This window comes from Lepisma saccharinum, chromosome 15 (assembly GCF_977018435.1).
Source record: "Lepisma saccharinum chromosome 15, izLepSacc3.1, whole genome shotgun sequence".
Lineage (NCBI taxonomy): Eukaryota > Metazoa > Arthropoda > Insecta > Zygentoma > Lepismatidae > Lepisma > Lepisma saccharinum.
The window spans coordinates 23,093,072-23,109,784 of NC_139243.1; positions in this window are offsets into that span (position 1 = coordinate 23,093,072).

The window sequence follows — 16,713 nt, forward strand, 5'->3', positions numbered from 1 at the left end:
ATTTTGGAAGCAGGTAACGATGTGCTGTCTACGTGGTCTGTTAGTAAAGTAAAGAGACTGGCAACACTGTGCACGAACCGGCAATGCTGCTGCCCCTACCTTCACACGGCAGGTAGGAGAATGCTTGCCATTGACTCAGTACAAGTTTCAACTTGCTACAGTTGCTACACGATTGTTGAGAGTGTCTGACGTGAAGTTGTGTTTGTGAGGTGTGTTACGAAAATGGACTGGCAAAAGTTTGAACAACGTTGTGCTATCAAATTTTGTGTTAAGCTTGGCGAATCCGCCACTGTGACTTATGAAAAGTTACAAAGGGCTTATGGAGAACATGCACTATCTAGGGCACAAGTGTTCAGATGACACAAGTCCTTTTTAGAAGGCCAAGAACAAGTGGAAGACGAACCTCGTGCGGGAAGTCCTTGAACCTCAAAAATGGATGACAATGTGGAAAGAGTGAGGTCTTGTGAGGTCAGATCGTCGATTGACGGTGAGAATGATCAGCAGAGAGTTAAATTTGAACGTGTGTACCGAATGAAGTCCTTGCAAGACCCAGGAAAAGGGTTGCATGTGTGCGACCAGACATTGCACGCACTTGGATGCTGCACCATGACAATGCTGCATGTCACACGGTAGTCTCCATCAATGAACTTTTGGCAAAAAAAAAAGCATTCCTGTGGTTTCTCAGCCCCCTTATTCGCCGGATCTCAGTCCCTGTGACTTTTTTATTCCCCTTGCTCAAAAACCACTTGAAAGGACGCCATTTTGATACTTTGGATAATATCCAGCAGAGCGTAACCGACTAGCTAAAAGGTATTCCAGCAGAAGCCTTCCAGCACTGCTACGAACAGTGGAAACAACGCCTCCATCGCTGTGTAGCTACCCAAGGGAACTATTTTGAAGGGGATAACCTTGATTTGTAAAAATAATAAAATTCATTGTTTACAGAAAATCAGTCTCATTACTTTCCTATCCTAACAGACCACGTATAAGATGGAACACCTTTTTTTTATTATTCAATCAATATTCAGTTCTTATCTATTTGACATTAGTTCCCTTGCCAGGACACTTACTATGGCTTCGACAAGACAATAAATATAGCAGTTTGAAAATAATGTGAGATTGATTGATCTATCATCACTAGACTCGGTACTCCTCAGTGCACCTCACTGGGAGGAGGGGTCCCTCTCTCTGTGTGCACGGTTTGTGGATTTGAAAATAACATCCACTAAATGTTGTTTTTCTTTGTTTCACACTGGGTAGTGATATAGCTATCAGCTGAAAATCTGACTTCAGTGAGAAACTGTTTTGGTACAGTAAGTGAAGTTTGTGTTTTTTTAGAAATAATACATGTGTAGGTAAAATACTAAAAACAAGTGTATTATGTACCAGACATTAAAAACAAATTATTGTCAGTGTGTGAAACTCGATTTCTGGAAAAACATGATTCACTTTATGTTTTTGTTAAATTTTTTCAACCTTGTCAGTTAGGTGGAGCTGACCGAGTGAAATATCCCAAGCCTTGTAGCTGCAGTTGAAAAGGGGACTTTCTTAATTGTATTATTTATCTGTGAAAATGTGTTCAGTTTTGCTGTACAGTTGTCAAAGTATTCAGAGCCCTCATCACAATTTAGCCTCTGCTCTTTCTTACCCAAGATACGTCACAGAACTGCTTCAGAAACTTTGGGAGATTTCAGATGAAGAGTGCAGCCAAATATTTCAAACTGCTCCTGAAAAGTGTCAACATACATTCAATTCTCAAATTACGATTCAAAGAATAACAAAACACACACACACACACACAAAAGAAATGAGATAACTACCCTCATACTATTATAAAGGGGGGGTGCATCATTGGCCTTGGGGAATGGGCACCCCTGGCTGGACCCCCCCCCAAAAAAAAATTCCTTTCTGGATACACCCCTGCTTTAAAGAATAACATTCCGGAAGATTTCCTTGTAGCCTTCAAACCCTATTAAAATGTTCTGGAAAACTGATGTCCTCAATAGCAGCTGCCACCAGTGGCCGCAATTGGGTTCCAAAACAAAGGGGGGGGGGGGGGCAAGGTGCCAAAACTGGTGGGGCAAAGACAGTTTACTTTCCCTCATAGATAAGATTTAGCATAGTGAATAGGCGACAAAGAAATAATTATTTGTAAGAAAACAGTTTCTTGCAGAAAACGTGCGAGTTTGTTTGGAGTAACCGAATAATTTGGTCAAAATTTCCAGGCAAAATAAAACTTTTTTGTATGAAACCCTAATACCCTGATATGAACTTATATGAAGTCATTGTTATGACATCTGTAAAAATAGAGAATAGGCATTTTGTCTAACACTCGTTCTCTAATAATAAGCAGAGAAAATAGATGGTGGAACAAACATAGAAGCACATCCAGTTCCTTACCCTGAAAGTAGACATTTAACAATATTAGTTAATAAATTATAATATGATTCTGAAACTTTATAACTATTCTTGATATTGTAAATAATAGTGTGTATATTCTGTGCTTAACGCTCATGTATGTGTGTTTGTTTTGTTTTGTGAGATGCTGAATATAAAGGGTGTTCCGTATAGGACACCGAATTTGAATCGAGTGCTATAGTTTTGTTTCAAGGTTGGCAGACCTGTTCTTATCAATGTTGGTATCTGTTGTCATTCCGATTAATGTTGCCTCAATTGTTTTGACTCGTTTGTTGTGGTTACGATATGGAACAGTTTGTGATTGAGCAACATGTTCTCATTGTGAAGACATTTTACCAAAGAGGTGAAAGTGCAACGCAGACAGTGCGAAAACTTCGTACGATTTTCGGAAGGAATTTTAGACCTAACGAGTCTACAGTTGGCAGACTAATATTGAAGTTTCAGTCAACTGGTTCATTGTCAATCTGTCAATCATATGGGTGATTGGAGGCATCGGGACAAACATCTGTGAGAGGGTTATCAATAATTTTGTGGAGTGTATAAATGCATGCAGACTCAGAAGGGGTGGACATATGCCTGACATTGTCTCTCATACGTAAATGGGAGATGTTACTGCTATATATATAAAACTATTTTCATGATATTTTCCCTATTTTCATTTCATTTTCTAATTCGGCATCCTATACGGAACACCCTATAGTTATAACGATTACTAGGATAACCAAAATGAAGTAATATTTTGGTGTAATAAGATTTCTAGCTAGTTATAAATGCATTATATTAAGTTTTGCAGTCCTAAATAATGTTACTCTGTTAACAAAACAAAGAAACAAATTTGTCTCATATGACTGATTGAACCATTGTGTATCTCACCATTGTATTAACTAAAAAAAAATCACTATTTATTGACCTAAGTAAAAGAGTTATGCTTGCTTATTGTTACGTTTTCATTTCAAGACAAGTTGTTCATTTAACATGAAAAATTTGAGAGATAACTCATCTTCAAATACCTGTTGGAAGTTATATAAAAACTCATGTTACAAGAAAATACTTCATATCTACATTCTAATCTGCACATCTTAAGTGTTTGATAAGTATATCTTTATACACATACTCCTTCTCACCCTACAATAACACTAAAGTAATAAATATTGGAAGTAAAACATAAATTGTTTGCAAACATAAAAAAAATAATTATTGCCGTGACTTCTATAGTTTCACCTGGGATCAGTTGAGGTGAGTGACTCCTTCTTGCAGGACATATCTTTCTTGTCTGGAAATAAAATTTCAATGCATGCTTTACGGACAAATGCAAGCTGAAAGAAATACACTCTAATCACGTATAAGTGCTTGTAGTCTCAAGCTATAGGCTATACGATATTAACCTTGCATACACTTTTGGATTTTTAGCGAAATTACATTGCGTTCAGCACCAGCGGCTCCAGAGGGGGTACAATGGTACGGCCGTACCTTCTGTTGTTTCACGGACACCGGGGCGACATGAAGGCAGAACGTAGCCGGATTTTATTTACTGAATGCATCCTTTTGGGTAAACTTGTTCTTGTTCTTGCACATATATTTGTTGCTATGCAACTTCCACGTTGCAAAGTTCCGACTGAAACACTTTGGAGATATGTAAGAGGAAAAAATGCAAAAACATCGTTCCTTTTCTTTCGTTTTTATTTTGCTTGCTGCTTCAATCAACTGTCAACAATCGTGCAGAACCTGTCCTCTAACGTCAACAATCCCTTATCAGGTCCATTCTCACTTTTACGAATTAAATTGTCGCGGGGCAGGCAGCTGTTCGGAAGGGTTACTGGACGTTTTTGAACATTTTAATAATCCGCAACAATAAGCAGCACAAAAACAATTTTTTTAAATAGTTCATAGTATTGCTTCCCTTCGGATACTCAGTTGGTCTGGTAGTGAGTGAATCGCATGCATGAGAAGAGTACGGTCTTAACAGTTTGCATATTTCTGAATTTTTCTTTCTGGTTTTCTGTTTTCGCATCCAATGAAAATGAGTAGAGCAAAGAAAAAACTGTCAGGGACAGAAAATAGGAGAAGGCAGAGAGAACGGGAAAAGGCTACCTTACGTCAATCTACTTTCATGAATAATTTTCTGAAACATTCAAAATCAGGTGAGTTATTGAAATCATTGAAAAACAGCCTACTTCTAGCGAATCATTTTTGTACACTTTTCCCGAACAGTATCATAGTGAAAAAAATTTTGTGATTCGAGTTTCGAAACTAGAGATATTGACACTCAGGTTTGGTGTTGTTTTTATCTTTGCTTCTCTCCTGGCTCTTTCTTTTGAAATCACAATAAAATATTGCTGCAAGAATTGGACATTTCTTGGTCGGTAACGCATCTGACTACCATGACAAAGGTCCCGGGTTCGATCACCGGCCGGTTCAAATACGGGAAATTTTCTAACATTGGAAGCGGCCCCATGACATGGGTATCTGGGAAACCCTGGGCGGTAAAGGCAGTCAGGGGCGTGATGCTGATCACATCACCCCCACACCGCCTATATGCCTTCATTGCGTGGTGCAGATAATAGAGGAGCACTTTACCTTTTTTTAATCAACATTCAACATGGCCACTTTAAGTCAGTGGCGGATCTGGAAGTTACAGTTGGGAGGGGTGAATTTCAGTCGGGTACCTCCCCTCACAGAGTATCAATTGTAAGCTACACTCAGTGTGTGAATTAAGCTTTTTGCTTTGGGGGGATGTTTACTCAATGTCGTATTTGTGATTTCATTTCTGGGGGGGGGGGGTTACATATGCAAATTTGTATACTTTTCCAGTTAGCAAACTCTACTATTGCCTTCCAGTTCCAAGTACCTAGAACATTGTAACAGTCACTCGTTCGGTGGAGGAGAAGAGATGACCAATAGCTTAGTTAGCTAAGTGTTTCAAGTCTACCCATAATGCTAACCTTTTCTCCAGCGGTTGCATGAGACTCCATTTTACTCAGGGTTCGGGAAAATAAACGAGCACTTAGTGGGCTATGACGTAGTCAACCAGTTAAGTTCATTGACAACTCAAAATTAACTAAAAAATATAAAGGTTTATTTCATCACAAACTCAAGCAAGAAAGGAACTTAGACCCTTTTACAGTAGTTTTATACATCGAACTTATAGTTTCACAGATAAAGATATATATACATTCGTATTTGGACCTCTCTATATAGTTACGGCCTTTTGTAGTTGACATATAAAACTTTTAACCTTTAAAGAAAAGGGAACAGGTAAACCCATACAACCTCGTATATGACACCTAGTACTCTTGTTAGGAAAACAATCACAAATGGTTTATAAACAAAGCATCTAAAAGAGAAAGATTAGTGTAACCTTGGAAACAGCTTTTTGTTTACATGTAGGAGTAACAGGCCAAAAACTAAGCAATAGATTCTAAGAAGCGAATTTCCCAGCATCGAGGAGACGGGGTTTAGCTGTTACCATCCCCAACGTTGAGATGACGGGGTTTTATGAAAGAAAAATGTACCTAAATATCTCTCGCCCTAAAGCGGAGTGGGTTTCTCGCCCGAAAGCGGAGTGGGTCCTCTCACACTAAAGTGGAGTAAATTTCTCTCACCAGAAGGTGGAGTGGGATATCTTTTTCTCTCTGTCCTGTTAGGAGGAGTTTACCTCTTGCCCGTAGGCAGAGCCCTACTTCTCTCGTCCGCAGACGGAGTCAAACTGAGATGCTAGCCCCGCTCTCGCCTTTATATTGGGTCGGCGACGCTAGCGTAAGCAAGTGGAAGAAATATAAACTATTAAAAGTATATTCTTACATTAAATATTGTTAGTTTACCAACTTAGAGGTGTAGCCTGTTTTTAAAGTGATACATTTCTTATTACATATTTTTATCGGTCAAAAAAATAGAGGTGCGACTCGTACAAATTGTGACGAGACGGGTTCGTTACAACATTAAGTCTCGTCATAACATTTGGATGTAATTTAGAAACCCCCAGTACATTTACATTCTAAGAAAATGCTAACCCATACACAAAGAGAGCTATTGAACTAGTAACACCGAGAAAACTTGGGCAAATATCTATTGCGCGTTCAACTCAATGACTGCATGCAGCGAGAAATTTGATCTACGAACCTCCAACGTATAAAGCTGGCGGTAGGCTTGCGTAGTTTATTTGACAATGGACAGAGCATCCTTTCTTTGGCAGGGATAAAAGCATCCCTGGCAGGGATTAAAAAATGTTTCTTCTGCAGGGGATAAAAATTTGTGTTGGGGGGGGGGTGTCCCTGGCATACCAGCCCCGTAGCTAGAATTGATCTCCAGGGGGCTTTGTAAACAAAGTCCATTTTTCAAAAGTTTAACAGTGTAGAATGAAGGTAAATTATGTGCGTGTGTGTGTGGGAGGGGGTCAATATTTAGAAATATACAAAAACATCACTTGAAGTCTTAATTGACTGCTATTGAAATCATTCCTTACTACACAATCCATACTAGTTTTGATGATACAGATATTTATAATCACTAGGACTCGAAAGTTGAAGACCTATAAATTGCCAAAAGAAGACCTATAAAAAGACCTAAAAAAGGACGTATAAATGTGATCCAAATTAATTAATTACTTCAGTTTTAATTACATATTTAATGAATAAAAAAATACAAAATTCTGGTGGTATGGAAAACACAGTGCGAATAAACTGAAAGCTTCAAAACAAGAGAAAGTTGCCACTTACAGCGTGACCTTCCAGACAAGTTAGGGTTAAAGGACCTTGTACCGTACCTGCTTCAGTCGTCCAAAAATGTTTTTCTCTCGTTTCAGGGATGGTTCAAATATGTATATATATTTGCTACAGAAAGGATGTTTAAGAGGTGATGAACTGATGATGATTCGAATTGAGAATGGGCAGTAAAAATGTAGTCGAAAGAAGGTGAAGTTGCAAAAAAAAGCCATTAAGACCTAAAAAAGGCTAAAAAGGCAAAAAATGACAAATAAAACCCACCTTTTTCTATCCTACAATGACCCAAAATGAACATATATTATGTTGCGCCTCATCTACGGACACTAGGAAAAAAAAGGATTTTTCCTCAACTTACAAAAAAAATGTACAATATTCAATCATAGTGCCTACTGTACATTCCACCCCTGGCCGAAGCAATGAAACTCCACTTCGTTCCCAAAATCTGTTGACCTTTGACGCAGATGAGGAGGTAATTTACATGATGCCATGAAAGTCCCAGCACCCTCTGGCACCTGTCTGGCTACAGACCTGTGGCATATCCCCGTTAATTCGCACACTGGGTACACTTGCACTGTATATTACCACAAACAGAAACCAAGCTGGCTTCCATGTTATAGAGATTAGAGTAAGTCCAAGGTTGGAATGAGTAGCTATTGTAGCTATGACGTTATCAAATTTTCTCCCATTGATCAGATATGGAGAGTAAAGTAGCTAAATGAACAATGAAAACAAAAACCTATTCTCTCAAGATCTCTCGGGTTCGATACCGTTTGGAGGCATATTTCACAGAGGTTCGGATCCAAATTTAAACTAGGTCCAGTTTCGATTAGCCTATCATGAACATAAAATTAATTTATAGCAAACTTCATAAAAAATAATGGAGCTTGTTAAAGTTGGAGATATCACACAACATTTGAGTGTTCATAAATATTAGGCATAATAATATATCCAAAGAACTGCCAATTTGGAGAGGTGTTCGCACCCACATCAATCCGCATCTGTTGTACCTTAAAACTGTTTCTGACTTCTTTGCAGACGATACACATTTTATATTCATACTACATCACACAAAAAGTACAAAACTTACCTGAGTACGCTGCACTCCATGTTCTTGGATAGCTGTATAATTTGGCGCAGATCTCTGCCCTGACACCTCTTTTCTTTTTTCATTTCTCTTCTTTCTTTTTTCTTAATGCTCCAGCGGAACTAGGGTTCCACTCTGATGGATTTCTCAACCTTACATGTTTCTTCCCTGGCTCCTTGAGCCTCCATCCCCAGGATCTAAGTGCCTCCTGGCCCCTTTAAGGCCCAACTTGGCCCTTTCAGGGTTCCCTTTGGCCCCTCTGAGGGCCCCTGAGACTCCTTCGAGCCCCCAATCTCCCCTAGGGGAAAACCACCACTGCGGAAAAGATCGTGGACAATGGAGGAGCCCAGGTCGGAGGGGAACGTGTGGTACGTCCGTGCCTTCCGCCCTCTGGATCCCCCATCTCCTTAGGAATGAGCCCCCCAGGATTCCTGGGCGCCGGGGTTAAAGGCGCAATGTATCCAACCCGCCGTAGTGAACGACGAAAGGGGCAAAAGAGGCCCACGCACATGCACATACACACACACAAATATGCAAGCACACACACCAAAAATAAACTATGAGCTACCAGGATCTAAGGGGGGACTTAAGGGTGAACTACTATGGGCTCGGCTACCGAACAGCAGCCGAGGACAACTATTACTCTATATGGGGTCTCCAGCCGCCACTAGAAAGACGGGAGACCCCCTTCCACCTAATGGGGTCTCTAGTCGCCTCTAAGCAGCCGGGGACCCCCTTACACCTAATGGGGTCTCTAAGAAGCCAGATACCCCTTTACATACTAATGGGGTCTCCAGCCGCCTCTAAGCAGCCGGAGACCCCCTTACTCACTAAAGTAAGCATAAAAACCCAAATGCTACCTCAGAAATAGCGGTAGCACAGAAACTCTCTGGTGTATGGATATAGTTTTAGTGTAACGGCATGTTTATACCCAGCCTCTTCCCCATTCCCACTTGTCTCTTGGTGCCAATGCTATCCCAACCAAGAACAGATGCTGGAGGCTATCAAGACTGGAGGGCATGAACGCCTACAGGAAGGGGATACTTAAGTAGACTTTGGGCTGGCATTACGTATTAGCATGAATTCGAAAGTAAACATTCCTGGGTTTGAAACAGATTTCATTCATTGGAGAAAGAGAGAGAGAGAGAGACGACAAAGAAATAAGAATGTGAAATATAGAGAGAGATAAAGAAAGACGAAAGAGAAAGAGATAAGAATTTGAAATAGAGAGAAAAGACGAGAGAGAAAGAGACGAAAAAGAACTAAGAATGTGAAAGAGAGAGACGAAAAAGAAATAAGAATGTGAAAGAGAGAGACGAAAAAGAAATAAGAATGTGAAAAAGGGAGAAAGAAAGAGAGAGACGAAAAAGAAATAAGAATGTGAAATAGGGAGATAAGGAAAGACGAGAGAGAGAGAGGATAAAGAAATAAGAATGTGAAATAGAGACAGAGGAGAAAGAAATAAGAATAAAATAGAGAGGGGCGAAAAAGAAATAAGAATGTGAAAGAGAGAGAAGAAAGACGAGAGAGATAGAGACGAAAAAGAAATAAGAATGTGAAAGAGAGAGACGAAAAAGAAATAAGAATGTGAAAAAGGGAGAAAGAAAGAGAGAGACGAAAAAGAAATAAGAATGTGAAATAAGGAGATAAGGAAAGACGAGAGAGAGAGGATAAAGAAATAAGAATGTGAAATAGAGACAGAGGAGAAAGAAATAAGAATAAAATAGAGAGGGGCGAAAAAGAAATAAGAATGTGAAAGAGAGAGAAGAAAGACGAGAGAGATAGAGACGAAAAAGAACTAAGAATGTGAAAGAGACACAAAAGAAAAACGAGAGAAAAAAGACGAAAAAAGAAATAAGAATGTGAGAGAGAAAAGAAAAACAAGAGAGAGAGAAAGGGAAAGAGGGAGACGAAAAAGAAATAAGAATGTGAAATAGCGAGAGATACGGAAAGACAAGATAGAGAGGAGAAAGAAATAAGAATGTGAAATAGCGAGAGATAGGGAAAGACAAGATAGAGAAGAGAAAGAAATAAGAATGTGAAAGAGAGAGAGGGGGGAAAGAAAGACAAGGGTGAAAGAGGAGAAAGATATAAGAATGTGAAATAGAGAGAGAAAGAAAGAAGTGAGGAAAAGAGGAGAAAGAAATAAGAATGTGTGAGAGAGAGAAAGACAAGAGGGAGAGGGGAGAAAGAAATAAGAATGTGAAATAGAGAGAGAAAGGAAAACAAGAGAGAGAGAGGGACGAAAAAGAAAAAGAATGTGAAAAAGAGAGAAATGGAAACCAAGAGAGAAACGAAAAAGAAATAAGAATGCGAAAGAGAGAAAAATGGAGACGAAAGAAGAAATAAGAATGTGAAATAGCGAGAGAGAGAGAGAGAGAGAGAAAGAGAGGGGAGAAAGAAATAAGAACGTGAAAGAGAAAGAGAAAGAAATAAAATGTGAAATACAAGAGAAACAGTGAGAGAGAGATATATATAGAAAGACAAGAGAAAGAGTGAGAGAGAGATATATATATAGAAAGACAAGAGAAAGAGTGACAGAGAGAGAGAGAAAGAGAGACGAAAAAGAAATAAGAATGTGAAAGAGAGAGAGACGAAAAAGAAATAATAATGTTAAATAGAGAGAGATAGAGAAAGACGAAAAGAAATAAGAATGTGAAAGAGAGAGAGAGACGAAAAAGGAATATGAATGTGTAACAGAGAAAGACAAGAGAGAGAAAGAGAGAGACGAAAAAGAAATATGAATGTGTAATAGAGAAAGACAAGAGAGAGAGGAGAAAGAAATAAGAATGTGAAAGAGAGGGAGAAAGAGAAGAAAGATAGAAGAATGTGAAATAGAAAGAGAGACGAAAAAGAAATAAGAATGTGAAAAGAGAGAGATAGAGAAAGACGAAAAGAAATAGGAATGTGAAAGAGAGAGAAAAGAAGAACAAGAGAGGGAGAGACGAAAAGGAATATGAATGTGTAACAGAGAAAGACAAGAGAGAGAAAGAGAGAGAGACGAAAAATAAATATGAATGTGTAATAGATAAAGACAAGAGAGAGAGGACAAAGAAATAAGAATGTGAAAGAGAGGGAGAGAGAGAAGAAAGATAGAAGAATGCAGTAGCGTACGCAGGATTTCATCAAGGGGTGTGTTATTTAGAAAACTTTCTACAAATTCACATTACCATTGTTTTATTATACTTTAACTAATAATAATTAATTAATTAATAATTATTACAATTAATTAATTAATTAATTTAATTACTACTAATGCAGCTGCTATTTATGAAAGAAATAGAACAAAATTACATTTCTTTTGTTTCTTTGTTACAAAATAATTCTCTAGTCAACGGTTGTATATGATAAGTGAGACATTTTAAGTGTGAAGAAAATCCATAAAAACAAGCAAATATATTAAATTTATTGAAATAATCGAAATATGAAACTCATCCAAATAGCCGCGCTGGTCTAGTCTGACAACTTCTTGGGATATCCGGGTTCGATTCCCTGAATTGGTTGGAATTTATCCAGCCTTGTCTCCGCACCCAGCCTCATAGCAATGGGTACCTGAGAGCAACCCTGGGAGATGAAGGCTGCCGGAGCATGGTGCTGATCACATCACCTGCAAAATAGTTCGAGATCGAGAATCTTTGGGGCCCACCACACCACTACGTGTGCCTTCATGGCACGGTGCTATGGAACTCGCCCAGGATGATGATGGTGATGATGATGATGCGCGAGAATACATGTTGCCAAATTCCACTGAGTCTATGTTTTCGTTGAAAGTCAGTTTATAGACATTCCAACACATTTATCACTTCTAGGTGATTCACAAAGCACTTCTTCAACATTATTTAATGATGTGGATGTAGACTCAGCATCACTTGAGAGTTCACAAGGGGATGTGAAATCAGTACCGCGAAGAACATTTGCAATAAGGTCGGCACACTGCGACGAAGCAAGGAATTTTCACAATTCTCGCGAGAGTCACTGAGCGACTTTTTGCAAAAAAAAATTGCAAAATTGAACTTTGCGGCCGCTTAGATTGTGTTTGGAATGTTGTGTTTTTCTTCATGCTGCATGGGAATAATAATTCAAATTATTATTATTATTATTATTACTGTCGCAGATCTTTGACTGTGATAAATTAGCCATTTTTAATTTTTTCTACAACATTTTCCATAATATTTCAAAAGTCAAGGGGGGGGTTTAAACCCGGTAACCTCCCCCTTGCGTACGCCACTGGAAGAATGTGAAATAGAGACAGAGAGAGAGAGACGAAAAAGAAATAAGAATGTGAAAAAGAGAGAGAAAAGAAAAACAAGAGAGACGAAAAAGAAATAAGAATGTGAAATAGAGAGAGATGCTACTATAATAATAATAGCGACGATCCATTGCCGTCATGTCTGGTTTGACTGCTCACTGAATTATAGTTGAAATTAGATTGTACCAACAAGGCTAAAGTGAAAATTCCTAGGTGGGAGTATGCTTTCTCGAGTCTTGGGGCTAGCTGAGGGTGATGCTAATAAGGTTTGACATGGCAATGTTATGGTTTGTATACATTTTCATTGCTCGGGGATACAGTGTCCCATACCCCCTCACTGTATATAAATAGAGAAAAAGGATTCTCACCTACTGCTTGCACAGTACTCCTCTTGCTAGGCGCCGGCGCCTGTATTCTCTTCTCCAATTTCATTGCCTAAGGACAAGTCGTGAAGTCCACTCGGGAATGTCTGGCCGTCTTGTCGAAGTCTTCAAAGCGTGGCTAGACCTTATCTGTGAAGCAAAAATGTATTATTTTAGGACTCTACCACAAATTTTACTTAAGAAAGTATGCAAAAGGACATCTTCAGGACATATGTAAATGGTGCGTATATAAGAAAAATAGCAAAACCATATCTGTATCGAGATTTTATGCAGAAACATAAAGATAATGTTAACTGTAATTGCATCACTGATATGATGTTAACATAAAATAAACCAACTAAAAATTTAATAGGTATATCATTCCAAAGCTTTTTACCCTGACATAAATTTCTTTCGAATTCATTCATGGAATTGAAAATCTGCATAAGGTGGTTGAACAGTGCTATTTTAAATGAACATGACGGAATTACCAGATCCAAAATGAAAAGTTATTAAAATAATTGATACAAGAGAGCCAACTCAATAGAGTGTTCAATGAATTTTTCATACAATTGTATTGACAAATTTTCATCTTTTCTAAGCAGACCTTTGAAAGTAATATTAGAAAAAACTTTTAAAAGTTATTATAAAAGACCTCCTCGATTGTTGTAACATAATATAAACAGTATTAATATTTTGCACAAAAATAGCTTTCATAATAAACTTAGGTTTTAAAAATGAAATAATAAAATAGACACTCGTTTACATTAATACATGAAGAACACGCGCTCATATGTAGTTCTGATAAGGTATATTATGCGCAATTTTAAACAGTCGTCACTTCATTTATTTGTGTACTAACTTATAGATCATGTGCTATACAGCCCTACAGCCATGTAGGGCCTTGGCTTACTGCTGGTCTCCCAGCAGTCGGGGGGTCAGCCCGACGTATCCCCAGCCGTTATAGTAGGTCTACGCTGGCTCCCAAAGCCACCGGCCCTATACACAGGTCGAAATTTCACGAGACTGAACCCGGGATCGAACCCATGCCGTCCCGCAGTGCCTTAGACCGCACGACCACGTGATCAGACCAGTTTGTATTAATAATGAAGATATTCCACTGATAATCACTAATAATCTGATACCAGTGCAACTGGGAATTGTTAAACTTTGGATAAGCTCACAGTATATCTTTATAAATAATGTAAGTATATATTGTATCTAACGTACCTTTCTTTTTTTGTTGGTTGAATACTGTTAAATTGGTTTTGTCGGTTAAAATAGATTCTAACCATTTGCAAAAGCCAGGCATTTGAAATCCCATTTTACATACTTCATTTGTACATGTGTTCTATGGAAACCGTTAACTCGCAAGCATTATTATTACAAGCCAACAATGCATTATTCCAAATTGTTTTAAAATCATTTGTTAAAAAAATCATGCTAGAATAAATATTATCTAGAGTCTGCACATGGATTGAATTCGTCATTGTCTAGACAGCGGCGCAAACTTATGGGCGCGTGGAGCTCGAGCCTACTCAATAGCCTAATTGGTCTATTATTATTATATTTATTAAAGTGGTAGACTGGAATATCTAAACCACATGTTTCCCATGAATTCCTGCCGTATTGTAGATATCTCCCCCATTAGTCATATTTTCACGCTTTGTAGGCTCAAGACCATGGGCGTATATATAGTTCATGTAAGGGGGGGTCAACTTTTTTTATGATTAGGGTTGCTATATTTCATAAGTGAAAATCCGGGACACAGCTGACTTGAAGCTTGTTGGGGAGCGGGGTGGGGGGGGGAGGTGCTGGACCCGACAAAGTTGTGTGTACCGGGTGCGCCAAAAAAATTAAATGTATACACACTTTGAACTGTCATAGAAAATTTATTTTCCTACCTACAAGGTTAAATTTCTGGGAAAAAGAAATGTTATGTTTCCTCAACAGGTGGCAGCAGAATCGTCGATCTAGCTTCGCAACCCAGTTAGTGGCAAGACGTACGTTATAACCCTCTGCCCACAAATGCATTGAATGTGCTGGTAACATTGCAACTGATGTCATGCCTGGATTTGATTGGCTGTTATGCTCAGAGCCGCCAGGAGGAAACGAGCACGTTTGGTCTTGAGGCAACGGTCACTGGGGAAAGAGCGGTGTAGCTCTGACTGTAAACGTGTATGGTAGGTGTGGCGATATGATGGGGAATTTACGTAGTGTGGTTCCTTTAAAATTCTATAGTTTATTTGTTCATTTCTTTACCCTATATTAGGTTTTTGTTATTCTAACTTCTAATTAAATTAATATTAGTTTGGGTATTGAGGAACCTATTCTTAGAATTCTCGGTCGTATGTCCGCATTCACTATACACGCATTGACCCCTAATTACTTGTCAATTTAAGTTGTAGAATATAAATTTCAGTTGCATATCATACAGTTGTGTGATTATGGATATATAAAGAAAGGGAATATATTTACTTTTTGATTGTTACAATTCTATAAAAGTACTGCACTGTTAAAATAAAAAGGAAAAGATCTAAGTTTCTAGTTTTGAATTCGTAACTAATTTCCTAGAATAATGGACTCTGATAACAGCTTGCTTTCGCTGTGCCTCTGTATGGTAGATCCTGCTTTATGCAGTTGAGATTGAGCGTGTTGAATATGAGTAAATGGGCCTTTTTTACAGCTTAGTTGCAACGTTCAATTCAAACATAATGGAACTGTCAATAGGCATAATTGTGTGTACTGGGCTGAAGATAATCCCCACATTACTGTTGAAAAGTCTGTGGATTTGCCTGCTTTAAATGTGTGGTGTGGTTTGTCTCCTAGGGGACTCATTGGTCCTTTCCGTTTTGAAGGTACTGTAACTGGAGAAAAAGTACCTAACAATGCTTGCTGATTCCATTTTCCCTGCCATTCGTGCAATGTACGGTAATGACAGGTTTTATTACCAACAAGATGGCGCCCCACCGCACTATCATAGGGATGTGCGAGCATACCTTGATCAAAATTTACCAGGCCAGTGGATAGGATGCAGGGGACCAATCGAGTTTCCTGCACGCTCTCCAGACCTTACGCCGCTCGATTCTTTTTATGGGGCACAGTAAAAGATGAGGTGTACCGTCGTAAACCACGTAACCTGGACACACTTTGGGATGAGATTCAAGCGATGTGTGCAGATATCCCATTGGACACTTTGATACGAAGTACGGAATTAGTCGTGACTCGTACTCAGAAATGTATCGAAGTTCAGCCATCATTTTGAACATTTACTTTAACCACCATTTGGAACATTCAGTTTGCCCAGAAAGTACACTTATTTTTCAAATTGGACTGTAGCCTTTCTTTCCCCAGAAATTTAACCTTGTAGGTTGGAAAATAAATTTTCTATGACAGTTCAAAGTGTATACTTTTTTTTACTCACCCGGTATATACATATCCATTATCATATTCTTTATACTTCTTAAAAAGAAAACAGAAATCTATTTCGAAATAGTATATCATTGTCATAGGCGTGCGCAGACCCTCTCATTAGGGGGGACAAAAGCCTTCACGAAAGTTCAGTCTGGAAAGAAAAACCTCATTTTATCTCACTCTTTTAGTTTTATTGCAATGAGGGTGTGTGTGTATATAATATTATATATACATATATACAGGGTGTCGCAAAACTCTTTCAACAACGCTTGGGTGCTGGTAGATATCATAAAAACAAGTAACTTTTCCCTATAAAGTTTACCTCGAAAGCGCTTAGTTTCTGCACTATAAGCGCTTAAAATCTATCCTGTACGTATGCAACCCATCACAGCAAACGCTTGCTCTGACATAACTACCAGGGGCGCGTGGCAGGGTTGCCACTAGCATTGCTCATTAAGAGAGACG